The 13953-nt window shown below is 43.1% G+C and overlaps 1 protein-coding gene across 4 annotated transcripts in view; it reads right to left on the bottom strand.

Moving 5' to 3' along the window:
* DENND1A (DENN domain containing 1A) overlaps positions 1-13953 on the bottom strand; it is a 1402774-nt gene that overhangs the window by 691100 nt on the left and 697721 nt on the right. The gene's annotated exons all lie outside the window — the stretch shown is intronic.

Here is a 13953-nt window from a genome sequence, read left to right as displayed (position 1 = left end):
CCAGAAACAAACACATGTGGGAATGTGAGTTTTCACTACGTGAAGATGTGAATGAGGCCCTTACAACTATGTGTCTCCATCCACTCCCTCCTATGTACTTGTATAAAGTTGGAAAAGGATGACCAACTTGAACAATCCATTTAATTTGTATCAATACAGACAGACCCCTTGTACTACATACCTGATGGGAGATCTATAGAAGAATGTACAATCAGATTGTATAGGAAGTGGGTGGAAGATAGTAGTGTAATGAGGAAGGTGTGGTCCAGAGTGGTGAACACACCCTATCACACCCTCTTCTGTGATGCAACAAGGAAGTGAAGGCTTCTGGGAGATGGCCTACAGGAAGTGAATGCTGGGAGACAATCTACAGGAAGTGATAGAAACTGAAAATCATTTTTAAAAAATTCAAATAACTGACAAGATTTTAGCCCTCCTGTGGACAGGGTAAGTGAGAGAAAAGTACATGTGGTAAGCCAAAATGGCTGGGCCAAAAATGGCTTTGGAAAATGCTTCCATTTATTATGAATTGTGAAATTCTGCCGAAAAGGTGAACCTATCCTTTTAACACACAAAACATTTATGGGAGCATAAACACAGCGTTTTTCATTTTCCTATATTGTCCTGGTTCAAATATGGCATAGCAAGGAAAACATGAACAGACACCATTCAAATAAGATTTTTGTGCTTACCATAAAATCTTTTTCTTTAAGTCCATCGAGGGACACTGGTATGTAGTAGTTCTTACTGTAGATATGTAGCCATGGCCGTTGGCCCATAAAATGGGCACAGCAGAGCGTCACTACTTTGGTTACAGGTTATTGCTCCCTCCATTCTGGAGAGTGCTGGGGATGAGAGCCAAAGCAGGATGCTTACTGGCTGCAGCCTCTGGCTGCAACTGGAGTTTGCATCTAGCATCAGAAGAGTAGAATCTGCTGTTGTGGCATCTGGGACTTAGCCCTGCCAAGCAAACCCGAAAGGGGGGAAAAAGGAAACTAGGAGCCTGAGAAACAGAGGGAGCTGAAGTCGAAAGGAGAGCCATGAAGAGCACAGGGATGTGGACAGTCTGACGGGAAGCTGGCGCCTAACCCACATTTAAAAGTTCCCCAGTGTTGGCAGGCTGTGGTTACACCTCCATTGACCAGTGGCTCTCCTCCTTCTTTTTACATTAAAACACAACACTTCAGCCATTTATAAGTGCCCTGATTGCTAGTCCATACCAATTTAACTGTCAACACACCAGCACAACCATCCACTGTGATCCTGCTAGCCACATCTGTCCCAGTGTCACCAGTGCATCCATCAACATCTGTCCCAGTGTCACCAGTAGACCCATCAGTAACAGTACCAATGTCACCTTCAAAACACTACCCGACCACCATCACATAGTAGAATGTCATCAATGCAGCCGTTAACATGTGTGCCAGTATTACCAGTGCAGCTATGAACATATGTTCTAGTGTCACCAGTGCAACCGACATCAACTGTACCAGTGTCACCATCACAACATAACCTAACCACCATCATACCAGTACAGTATCACTAGAGCCAGCATAACCTAAACATTGTGTTAAAAATATGTACACAAGTGAAGAGGCCTTTCAGATCTTTAGCATTACAGTCATTCACTGTCAGATTCAGATTATGGCCTACTGCTTCACACACACCCCATAAACCATATGCCTCTGTATTTTTCCATGTTGATGAGGTCACGCTAGGAAACAATTATGTGATTTCTAAACTTCAATGAAATTTCCCTGTGTCCTGCCTGAAATCATCCTGCATACAAAAAAAATCTATAATTCAAGTCCTCATCATTTTTTTTCACAAAAAAAAATTCTGATTTATACTCCGGACAAAAATATATGTGTTGATGAATCCTCCATCTAGTTTACCAACAGACTGGGCATCAAAAGGTATATCCCAAGTAAACATGTCAGATATGGGATGAAGTTATACAAACTTGTGAGAAAGGCCACAGTGTACAGATGTGACTTCCGTATATATGAAAAGAAAGACAGCCACCTGGTGCCTATTCTGTGGCAATTCTGTGGGGAAAAAAAAATCAATTTACTTTTATCATTTTCCCCAAAAAAAAAGAAAAAGTGGAAAAAAAAATGAACACTTCATCTGGGAGTCATGAAGCAGCTACCTAATTCTTTGGAGACTAAGTCCAGATAGGAAGGAAAAAAAAACCATCAAATTTAAGAATGTGAGCTGAGGAGGTCAAAATGGCAGGGGGAAGCTACAAAAAATGTGAATAAAACCTAATTCCACTGCCCACTAGGCTGCAAAATGTGCAATGGCATAGTGATTGCATTGTTAAAATCCAGGAACCAGAGTTCATATACAAGAAAACCCAGTATTTCCTTATCCACAACACTGGGTCTGACAATGTCCAGGCTTTGCCTGTCACAGTGACCATACCTCCCAAAGATATATTCAGGGTCTGGAAACTATAGAAAAAAGAATATGGTGCTCAAGAGTGATCGCTGCATTCTTCTGGGTCTTGTGCTTCCCTACTGTGTACTTCTTTAAAATAATACAAAGTCTTCTCTGACTGGATGAAACAGACTATAATGTTGCTATCCCACCTCTCTGCCCTTGTCCAATCAGAAAATAACTTATTCATTGAAACAATTTAATGCATTCTGTGAACGGCGGGGACGCAAAGTGAGAACCCCCCCTGTCAGAATTCAGCGGGGCAGCTGCTTGGTACAGGATCCAAGCTTCCATGATGCTTTTTCATATATGAGATACGCATACTTGCATTGGTCCAAGCTGAACCAATGTAAGTTTGCAATTAAGATCATATCCAGAGTTCAGCTTTAGGGATGTACTGCGTGACTGCCAAGATTTAATTTTTTTAAGATAACAACAGACTTACAGTATGTTTACATATCTTAGGGGGTATATTTTGAAAGCTTTACATCTGGCAATCAATCAGTCTTTGCAAGTAAAATCTCCAGGTTCATTCGTTTTAAATGCCAGTGATTGGTGGAAGTCACATTTACTATTTTATAAATAGACCCTTTAGTATATATGGCTTTAATTTTTGCAAAAGCAATGTTTCAAGTTTTAAATTATACTCTAGACCCTTTAGTATATATGGCTTTAATTTTTGCAAAAGCAATGTTTCAAGTTTTAAATTATACTCTATACATTGGCACTAATACAGCATATAATAACCATCTTAGACACATATTTTTGTGGACTCTCAAAAGTGCTTAAGACTTTTACATAGTTCTGTAAATTCCCTATAATTTTACATTTCGTTTTAGTCCTCATTCACAATTTGGATTTCAGTGACATCACTATTAATAAGATGTATATCTTGTCTGATTTCCTTGTATCTGTGTTAAGTCAGTGAGATGACAAATTAAGCAAACAGTTTATGTGTGTGTGTTTACCCATTCACAATAGAATAAGCTGCATCTGTGTAGGCTTGGGAGGCTTCCAGTTACAAGGTCTTGCCTTCTGCTGAGCACAGTTTGAGATAAAATAATGCAGCTTGTTCTCTGTGATGAAACACGAAGAGTCTGGTGCACATCCTCCATCACTGGCAGACCACCAGCATCTCAGATGCATAGCTCTTTCACTTACGCATCTTTAGCACAACAGGAGAAAAATGCTGCTGCTCTTCCTAACTGGACACTAATTTGTACTACCTATGCGTCATTAAAGAAAAAAAAAAAAAAAAAAAAACAGGTGTATTAGCATGTCTGTAATTGATGAGATGTAGATGCTAAGTGGGAGGTTGTATGTCAGAGAACCAGTGAGCTTTAAATGTGCCATTTATAAAAATATACTGAAATTATAATAAGGAAATTTAAAATGCATGTTAACCCAAGAACAAAAATATAATATACTGTAGTTTACCAGTCCTTATTAAAACAAATAAAACTAGCTCTAAAAAAAAGTGTGCCACATCCCATATTTCATATGTCAATTTGGTTTTACACAGATGGTATAGAGGACTTTTCAGGCACTACAAACAAGCAGATTTTTAAAAAATATATTTGTACCATCTTTTTTTAAACAAAACCCCAACATAAAAATGGGATTTTTAAATTACTGTAAAATCCATTTCTCTGATGTTCATTGACAGACACAGCTCCTGATCTTCATAACCATTGGGTTATACTGCCCCCTACAGGAGTAGGACACTAGGCAGGAAAAAATCTGGCTACGCCTATGGGCAGTTCCAGGGGATATACTCCCTCTCTCTGCTATAGCCACTCAGTTTTGTAACAAGCAGTGTCAGGAGAATAACTCCACAGAGGGGTGGGTGCGGTCTCCGTCAACGAACATCAGAGAAATGGATTTTACGGTAAGTCAAAAATCCCATTTTCTCTTTCGTTCATTGACGGACACAGATCCTGGTATTGATACCCATTGGGACATCCCAAAGCAGTGTTAAAAATGAGGGGTGGGAACAGCAAAAAAAAAATTCCCCAGGCTAAACAGTAGCCAAACAGGCAACAGGAGCTCAACCAAAACAATTGGAGCCCACCTGGAAAAAACAATACACCCTCAAAGAGGATCGTGTTCTCTAAACAGCAGCCTGCAAAACCGTGCAGCCTAAAGAAGCATTCGCAGATGCCAACACATCTACCTTATAGAACTTTGTGAAAGAATGCACCGATGACCAGGTGGCAGCCTTGCAAACCTGCATCACTGATGCCTGATTGCGGAAGGCCCAGGAGGCAATGAGCGCCATTGATGGAATAGGGCTGAATCACCGTCTGTCTGATCCAACTGGAAATGGTTGCAGAAGAAATGGACAACCCTTTCCGAGGCCCATCCGTGAGCACAAAAAGTGAGTCTGACTTCCTAAAAGGCTCCATAGCGGCCAGGTACACACTAATTGCCTGGACCACATCCAAGGCATGCAAGGCAATTTCCTTTCCAATGTTTCGGCCTGGGACACAGGGAAGGCAGAACAATGTCTTCATTCAAATGAAAATAAGAGACAACTCTTGGGAGGAACGACAGACAGGGACGAAGAACCACCTTATATCTGTGTATCACCAAGTAAGGCGAACGACAGGATAACGTCACCAATTCTGACACCCTGTGCGCAGAGGTGATAGCCACCAAAAATGCCACCTTCTGAGACAGCGTAAAAAAGGGAATCCCCTGAAGATTTTCAAAAGGAGACTTCTGGAGGACCGAAAGCACCAAATTGAGGTCCCGAGGCTTAAAAGGGACCGCACTGGAGGAACCAAATGTCAAACACCCTGAAGAAAGGTGCCCACCAAGGAGTGTGTGGCCAAAGGTCGTTGGAAGAAGACCGCCAAAGCCGACACCTGGCCCTTGATGGTACTCAAGGCCAATTTCTGTTTAACCCCCCATTGAAGGAAGGTTAAAATCCGAGCCACCGAGAAGGAGCAAGGAGAAACCCCAAGAGACTCATACCATGCAATGTAAGTCTTCTACGTACAATGGTAGATCTTCCTAGAAGTAAATTTCCTATCTTTCAACAGGGTAGGAATCACTGACTCAGATAAACCCCTATTCTTCAGCACCTGGCGTTCATCATCCAAGCTGTCAAAGTCAGCGACTGTAAAGCAGGATGGAAGATCAGTCCTTGGGACAGCAGATCCTCCCTGAGAGAAAGCTTCCAAGGAAAGTCAACAACCAATCACACCAGATCGGCGCACAAAGCCCTGCGATGCCAGTCTGGAGCAACTAAGAAGACCAAAATCCTTTCTGCCTCGATCCTGCGTAGAAGTCTTGGCAGAAACTTGAGAGGAAGGAAGGCGTTAATCAGACGATACTAAACCCACAGGCCACCAGCGTGTCTGTGGCATCTGCCAGAGGATCCAGGGACTGAGCCACAAACCTCTGCACCTTTCTGTTGAGCTGAGACGCCAACAGATCCACCTTGGGGATGCCCCCCCAGAGACACAACTCATGAAACATATGATGTAAAATTAAACAAAGGTGCCACAAATCCCCCACAGGTGAATGTGGATAAGTGACGATGATCACATAAAGTCCATGGAAAAAGTCCTCAAATAAAAAAGACAAAGATCACACCGCACACTAGGAGGAACCACAAGTCCCAGCAGATGCATGTTGTCCAAGAAGGCTCTTCCCAGCGTGAGTAAAAGGAAATCACCCGTGAATGGAGGAACAAAAAAATTGGCTGCTTACCAAAATTCCATGGCCATCCAACCTAATGGACTGGCCACAAGCACTCAAAAGCAGAGCAGATGTACAGGGTCATAAGAGGTCAGTCATCATGATATACCGGACCAAACCATCATAGGGTAAAACCGTGTATGGAGAGGAAAGATGAGAGGCACATAGCGTAATACTGAATAAAACTGTAATCCGTTTATTAAAAAGTTGCACTTACATAGATCCCAATAAAAACAGGCATATCACAAATGTGATGCAGCAGATGAAAAAAACGTGGTGTTCCGCGTTCTCACTGACAATCTGGAGCCGGCAGAAGGGGGCGTGGTGACGTCACCACCACTTAGCCAGCAGAAGAAAAATACTCTTCCCCACCGTGAGACCTTTAATGATGTCATCCAGGGTAGCCCCAAACAGATGATTCCCTTGAAAGGGGAAATCAGTCAAGGCCTTTTTAGAAGTCTGATCCGCAGACCAAAGTTTAAGCCAGGCATGTCCAACCTGCGGCCCGGAACCACAGGCAATGCGGCCCACTGCCCCATGACAATTTTTTTTTTTTTGCAGGGGAGGAAGGAAGTTGGGTCGGAGGCATGGCCACAGCAACTTCCAACTAACGGTGTTCCTTTATTATCTCTCAGAAGAAGTAAGGCTCTGCATACTGATTCAATTTCATTTGATCATCCTCTAGTTGTGTTAAATTAGTGCAGGGTGCGCGGCAGTATTTTATTACTTATATACCTTAACTATAGTATATATTTTATATGTGGCCCGAGAAAATTTCTCTAATGTGGCCCAGAGAAGTCAAAAGGTTGGACACCCATGGTTTAAGCCAAAAGATGCAGCGAAGGACCACTGCCGAAAACAGAGAGCCAAGTCACTAGGGAAGCTGCATCCAAAGAGGCATCACAGATAAACTACAGCCCCTGAGCCAGCTGGTCTGCCAGCTCAGCAAAGGCAGGGGGAAGCTGTTCGAGTGTGTCGAACCATCCACAGTGTACATATGGGGGGGGGGGTCACAGCCTCCACCTTCCTGTCAGCCTGATCCTTAAAGGCCGGGGACTCTTCAACCGTAATCATGGTTGCCTTGTTCAGTCTGGAAACCGGAGGGTCCACCACCGGTGGAACAGTCCACTTCTTAATAAGTGACTCCTCATAGGGGTAACGCTTAGTAAATCGCTTATTGACCCCAAGGGGACGCTTTGGTTGTCCCCACTCTTTAACCACGGTTATTGAAGAGGCTGCAAAAGGACCCTGACTGGGAGTGATCTGGAGTGGCGTTTGGAGGAAATCTTGGAATACAGAGAAGAGATGCTGAATGTCTTAGAAGTTTACTGGGTACTGGAATATTTGGAGTTTCTAGCCAATCAGGAATGGGAGCTGGGGATTGCCTACAGACAGCTGCTAGACTCTGCACAGCAGCAGGTCTGGGCTCAATTTTCCTTGGACTATCAGGGAATACCAGCTGACAACTCAAATCTTGGCTGAAGCGTCGGCAATAGGGCAGAGAAACAGTGTGCTTTGCCCATGTCCGCCTGCAGCTTTGGATGCAGCAAGTGTTGACTGACCTTGACGAACCTGTTTCTGCACAGGACGAGCTTGGATGGAGAAATGTGTCTGTCCAGCAGCTGGATAAAGGTACGGGAGATGGAGCAAAGGAGGTTATGGATGATGAATCTCCTGCCCAAGTGTTGGCACTGGGGAACAAGTGTTGGCACTGGGGCCCAAGTGCTACCAGCCAATGCCCTGGACTTTCAGCAATTCCAGAGACTGGGGATTTAATGGACTTTTCTGCTGAGGAAGAACAACCCAGTGAGCCTCCAGCAGAAGAGCTGGCATCAGGGCCAATCATCACTGAGCTCTGCCCAACACCAACAGCAGCTTCAGCCTCCCTGAGAGAAGAAACAGCCGGCCTTTCTCCTACACCACTAACAGGGATATGGGATTTCCTGCCAGCAGCATCTGTGGAGTTACAAGACACTTCTCCAGCTGAAGCACTGACAACTGGACAGAGGGTCCAAGAACTCTGTCCCACACCTACGGCGGTTACAGAGGCCCAGGGTGAGAAGAAGACAGTCACTTTCCAGCAGCATATCAGGAACCAGGGGGAGAAGGGAGAGGAGGTTGTTGTCCTCCCTCCCCAACAGTCAGCCAGGGTGGAGGAAACTGTCTTCCCTCCCCAGCCAGGATTTGTGCAACTGGGAGACAGTGACAGAGATATATCATCCCAGCAGCCAGATGAGGGAATGGGAGATGAAACGACAGGCTCATCTCCCCAATGGCAGATACACAGTTACGAGAAGGTGGTCATCATTCCTCCACAGTCTGGGAGTGGAGGAAGCCGGCCTCCCTCCCCAACAGTTAGCTGGAGCAGATTATGTTGAGTCCCCAGCAGAAGTGCTGGCAACAGGGCAGGGTGCAACCAAGGGCAGTTGGTCCCTCTCCCCAGCGACAAGATGATGAAGTCAAGCTTCTACACCCAGCTGAAGTGCTGGCAGCCGGACAGAGTCAACTACCTCTGCCCCACGCCCCCATTTATGCCCCAGGGATGCTGGACAGTTGGCCCAGATCCCCAACAGCTTGACAGAGTGAGCCCAGTCACCCTGTCATCTCTCCAGTGGCTTAAAGGACTCCAGGGAGAAGGGCCAGTCTGCACTTTCCCCAGCGGCAGGTATTTTCTATGAGAGAGTCAGAGGTTGACTGGGTAAATAATGCTTTATTTGAAACAATTTGTTTGCTGTACTATGTGGATATGGTCATTGGGGACTGGAACTACAGACTAACTTCAAAGTCAACCCATCTGGGGTTTCCTCCTGTGTTCGTGTTCTTCTGAAAGGGGATATATGTGACAGGATTTGCGGGCTGGTGGAACCCAGTTTACATTAGAAAGGTTGGAAAATCCCTGTCTGAAAGGGGACAGGGAGTTCCAGATTTGCAGGTAAAACAAGTTCTGCCTAGTTCTTGGTTGCAATAGGCGGCTATAATATCTGAGATCTATGTTCAAGACTGGAGCAAGCGGTATACTGACGGAAGCACTCAAGCACAGCATGGGTCGGTTCCGTCACAGAGCCCTTCTCTGCTATCCACCCCTGAGGGAACAGCACTTCATAATTCTCTAGCAGCCTGCCCAACCTCAAATCAACTGGTGCTAGTCACAACATCGAGGGACATTCTACTATCTCTACAGAGCTCTATCCACATATTGTCAATATGATGTACCACTTTATATCTGAAATCTCTTTTATGGGAGAAAGAATTACAAATATAGAGGCCAAGATGGGGGAATTTACCACATTCTTCAATGATCTAGTGGATGCCCATAGTGAAAAAGCAGAAGACATTGGATGGATGGAAGCTAAACTGGCAGACTTGGAGAATCCTTCCAGGAAGAATAATATGAAAATAAGGAGTATCCCAGAGTCTGTTCTGCAATCTGGTCTAAATGAATACTTCAAAAAATGATGGTGGCATTTCTCCCCGACACACCCCTGGGGGAGTTGCTTATACACCACATCCATTGGTTGCCTAAACCACCATACCAGCCAGAAACAATTCCAAGGGCAACCACTGTCTGTATATATTTCTTCCACGGAAAGGAGAAGCTTATGCGGGCCACCAGAAATGCCGCAGCTTACCTGCAGTCATACAACAACTTGTCCTTCTATGATGACTTGTCTCAGAACACAATTCTGAAATGTAAGAATCTATCTACAATCATGAAACCCCTTTGCAATCTTCAGATTCCGTACAAATGGGGTCACCCGGTGAAGTTAGTGATCACAAAGAACAATAAATCCTTCACTGTCTACTCATTAGAGGAAGGCCTCTTGCTACTAAGACAATGGAATATTCTGAAGCCTCATGAACAGTGACAGCATCGCCAAAATCATTGCAACTGCAACAATGAAGATTGAAGTGACACAGATCCCCCTGACTAAATGACCACCTGAAGTCCCCACGTTGTGCCAGACTACTCATTTGGCTCTGGAAAAGATATACAACACTCACGCAGAATTCTGCTGCTTTTTTTGGTGTTATTTTTTTTTTTCTTGAATTATCTGTTCTTCTCCTTACTGCAACTTTTTTATTTATTACAGTTTACCAGAGACCCTAGAGAACAAAAAGGCAATTGTTGCAATATTTTATGTCACACGCAGCGGTCTTTCAAATGCAATGCAAAAAAAAAAGGTAAAGTTAGCCCAATTTTTTTGTATAATGTGAAAGATGATGTTACGCCGAGTAAGTAACATGTCATGCTTTAAAACTGCGTACACTCATGGAATGACGACCAACTTTGGTACTTAAAAATCTCCATAGGCAACGCTTTAAAAAATTTGAATGGTTACCTATTTAGAGTTACAGTATTAATGTCACAAGGAATGTAAACAGCCGTTGTGACCGTAATAGGCAGTGACAGGTGCTCTTTATAGAGGGATCTGGGGTCTAAAATACCCCAAATCCCTCCTCTGCACTTAAAAGCATTCAAAACGCCAAGTTTGCCTGTTTCGAATGCTGTATGTATTTTTTTTTTAAATCTGGTGCCTTTAAGGCTCCAGTACCCGGAAGTGATGTCATGACATTGTTTCTGGGTTTTTACATCAGAGACCCAATCAGAGCCGAATCTGGCTTTTTTTGGGTCTTTGACCATCCAGCCGATGTGCCGGCTGGTCGCTCGGGTCTCCCAGTGGGACAGGAGACCCAGGCGAGCCTCGGAAGGCAGAGGTAGGGTGGGTCCCCTCCTGCTCCTTGTAATGACAGCAAAGTGGCTGCTCAGCCACACCAGTTGTCATTACAAGAAAACTGACTGTCGGTTCTAAACAACGGTACCAGGGTGATGCCTCTAGCTGCAGGCATCACCACATACAACCCCCTAAAGCCGAAAGCTGCATATTTGTGTTCCGTCGGTGCTAAGGGGTTAAGGTAACCAGTCGTGAATACACAGAACAGTTTTTCCTGAACACCTGCTTTTTTAGCAGCCTTTAAAATGATCACACTTACGAAGCTTCTATACCTTTATAGGGCCTTACCTATAATGATAACAGCATCCTTCTTTAGCACCCTTAAGCAAACCTTAAGTACTTATGTCTGGCTGAATAGGAAACCCCATTGCCCTTACGCCACGATTATCCAACACAAACACGCAGAAGGCATGGGCTTCCCTGATGCGAAAGACTATTATGTGGCAGTAATACTGGACCAACCCCAACATTGGTTTACACCCCCATTTAACAATGGAGGCACATAGAACAAGCTCTTATCTCTAAAGTTGACCTAGGTACACTATTCCTAGTGCACTCCGTGTCCAACACACCTCAAAAAATTGCGGCTGCTTTGTCGGCGTGGAAGCTCTTCTCCAGAGATACCACCGTGGAGTCATTTGATAGATGTATCCCGACCCCACTAGAAAGTTTCAAATTTCTACTACCTGATGTGTCCCTTAAATATTGGTCAACCCTTAGGTGCTAGCCATTGGCTACATTAATGCAGGAGGACAAACTTCTCCCATTCTCGACTTTGCAGGCCAAATACAACACACCCCCTCAAGGCCTATATACCTAAAGACAAATTGCCTCCTATCTCCATAAAAATCCCACCCCAACGAAGTACCTACCGAAAAAAGTGTGGACCTTTTGGTCCTCTGACTGAAGAGTATCACACTTTTTAACAACCTCCTGCAAGCGAAGGGTACGCTTGTGAAAAGCTCTTAAAAGATGGGAACAAGACCAAAAAGTTTTGTTTTCAAATCTTTAATGGTGACAAGTACGCTATTCACTATAATCATAGCTCCTCTAAATGCGTCAACTACTGGGAGCTGTCCCAGAAGCTCGACTATAGATAGTACTTAACTCCCATTCAAATGTATAAACTTGCAAACCTAGATAATGACAACTGTTGGTGGGAATGCTCTCAAACAGGTTCTCTACTCCATATTCTTTGGGAGTGTCCACATATATCCGTTTTTTTGGGGGGAAAAAGTTTTCACCCTCATTTCCAAAAGTTACTGGAATTATAACAATCCATCTCCCTCCCTAGCTATTCTTAGCATAGGAATCGACATCTTTCTGCATAACCTCAGAATCTTGATCATGCACATATTATTTGCTGCTAGACTGTTATTGTTATTGTAGACTGTTATGCGCAAATGGAGATGCTCCACAGTCCCAAACCTTTCTGATGGGAAACTCCAACTTAACCTGACAATAGAATATGAACTCTGTTTTGCTTTGCAATCTGGCTGGCTTGCAAATTCAAGAACACTTGGGATCTATGGCTTACATTTCAGAGAGATGACGGGTGAATTCACTCTTGTTTTTAGTTGTTTTCTTGTTAGATACCCCTTTGGGGAAACTGATAGTTGCAATGATATCTGTGTTTCTGAGAATTTACTTTTTTTCTTTGGTGTCTATTATAGCCCTCCAACTGTTTTGTTATATACCTTTGTACGACCATTATAATTGTCTATGTGGTATTTCTACCAAGAAAATCTAATAAAGATCATAAATCTAAAGAATTTTCAGCATGGAGCATATCAGTATGTGTTAAGTACCGAAGCAATATGCCACCCACTTCTACTCCTCCAGTGGCAGAAGTATATACTATTTATCTCTTACCACAACACCCACTTGTGACAGGAAAATACACTATATAGTATTATACAATCTACTAATTACATTTGACCTATATGTCTCAAGCAACTGGCAATTGGTGTACATTTAGAAGTCATTTCCCCTAGTATACCCTTTACAGAACTAAGAGAACCACAAGACAGTGTTTGGAAGTGCTGTTCCAATATCTGGAGTTTAGACAAACACTATCCGAACTTCTCCTGAACACAAGTAGATTTATCTCTATATGTGAAGTAACTTTTCTATTTCCTTTTTTTATTTTCAACTGGTAATTTTGGCAGTCACACACTGTATGCTAGGGTGATTATCCTGAGCCTAAAAATGTGTTAGGACTACAGAATACAAAACTCTTCCCACTCGTTTTCGTTTCTATAGCATGGCCACAAGTGTTCTATAGTATACAAGTGTTCACAATGTACAAGTGTTCACAGAAAGAGCTGGAAACATTGTAACTGATAACTTTCAGTGCTTTCTGCTGCACTGTTATCAGTTCATTGGACTTCTGTCATGATCAACAGGTATTTTTGTGGTTTTATCAACATAACAAAACACTTGTATATTTAACAGACCAAAATAGTTTATTGTTAAGGTTTACATACAGTGTGCATCAGTGTACGGAGGGCAGGGAATAATTATATAGTGTACTAATTGGCTATATACTGACTGACCAATTAGTAAGAAATTGTAGAACTCCATTTGAGGTGTCTACATTAACAGTATAACCATAATATATTGCCACACAAGCAACAGACTTTGTTATGAATGCCTTCCACTGCTATGTGTGTAGTGGAGGTATAAATGTGTTATTAAAATCAGCCCCACACTTTAATGGCGATATCTTAATCAAGGAGTTTAGGGATAGGTCATTTCATCCATTTATTTTCACGAAGACAAAAAAAATATTTCAACAAAACTCACAGAATTTAGTAGAGCCAAACAAAAAATCAGTCAGACACTACACCTTATGAAGAAGCTTGGTTTGTCTCCAACAGATAATGCCATGTCTTTGTCCGTTAGTAATGTATTGAATGTCTCCCTACTGTCCATTACACTACACAGTTGTGTAGGAAGTTACCAAGATAAAGAACCACTTAACCCACATAATACCTAGTATGCACAACTTCACACTGTACTTAACTTCTGACCTCTGTTTATCAAGAAGACACATTAACAGCCCTAAATTCCT

This window comes from Pelophylax lessonae, assembly GCF_965119305.1.
Source record: "Pelophylax lessonae genome assembly, chromosome: 7".
NCBI lineage: Eukaryota > Metazoa > Chordata > Amphibia > Anura > Ranidae > Pelophylax > Pelophylax lessonae.
The sequence above is the reverse complement of the archived record's forward strand: the minus strand, read 5'-3'. Positions and strand labels throughout refer to the sequence as shown.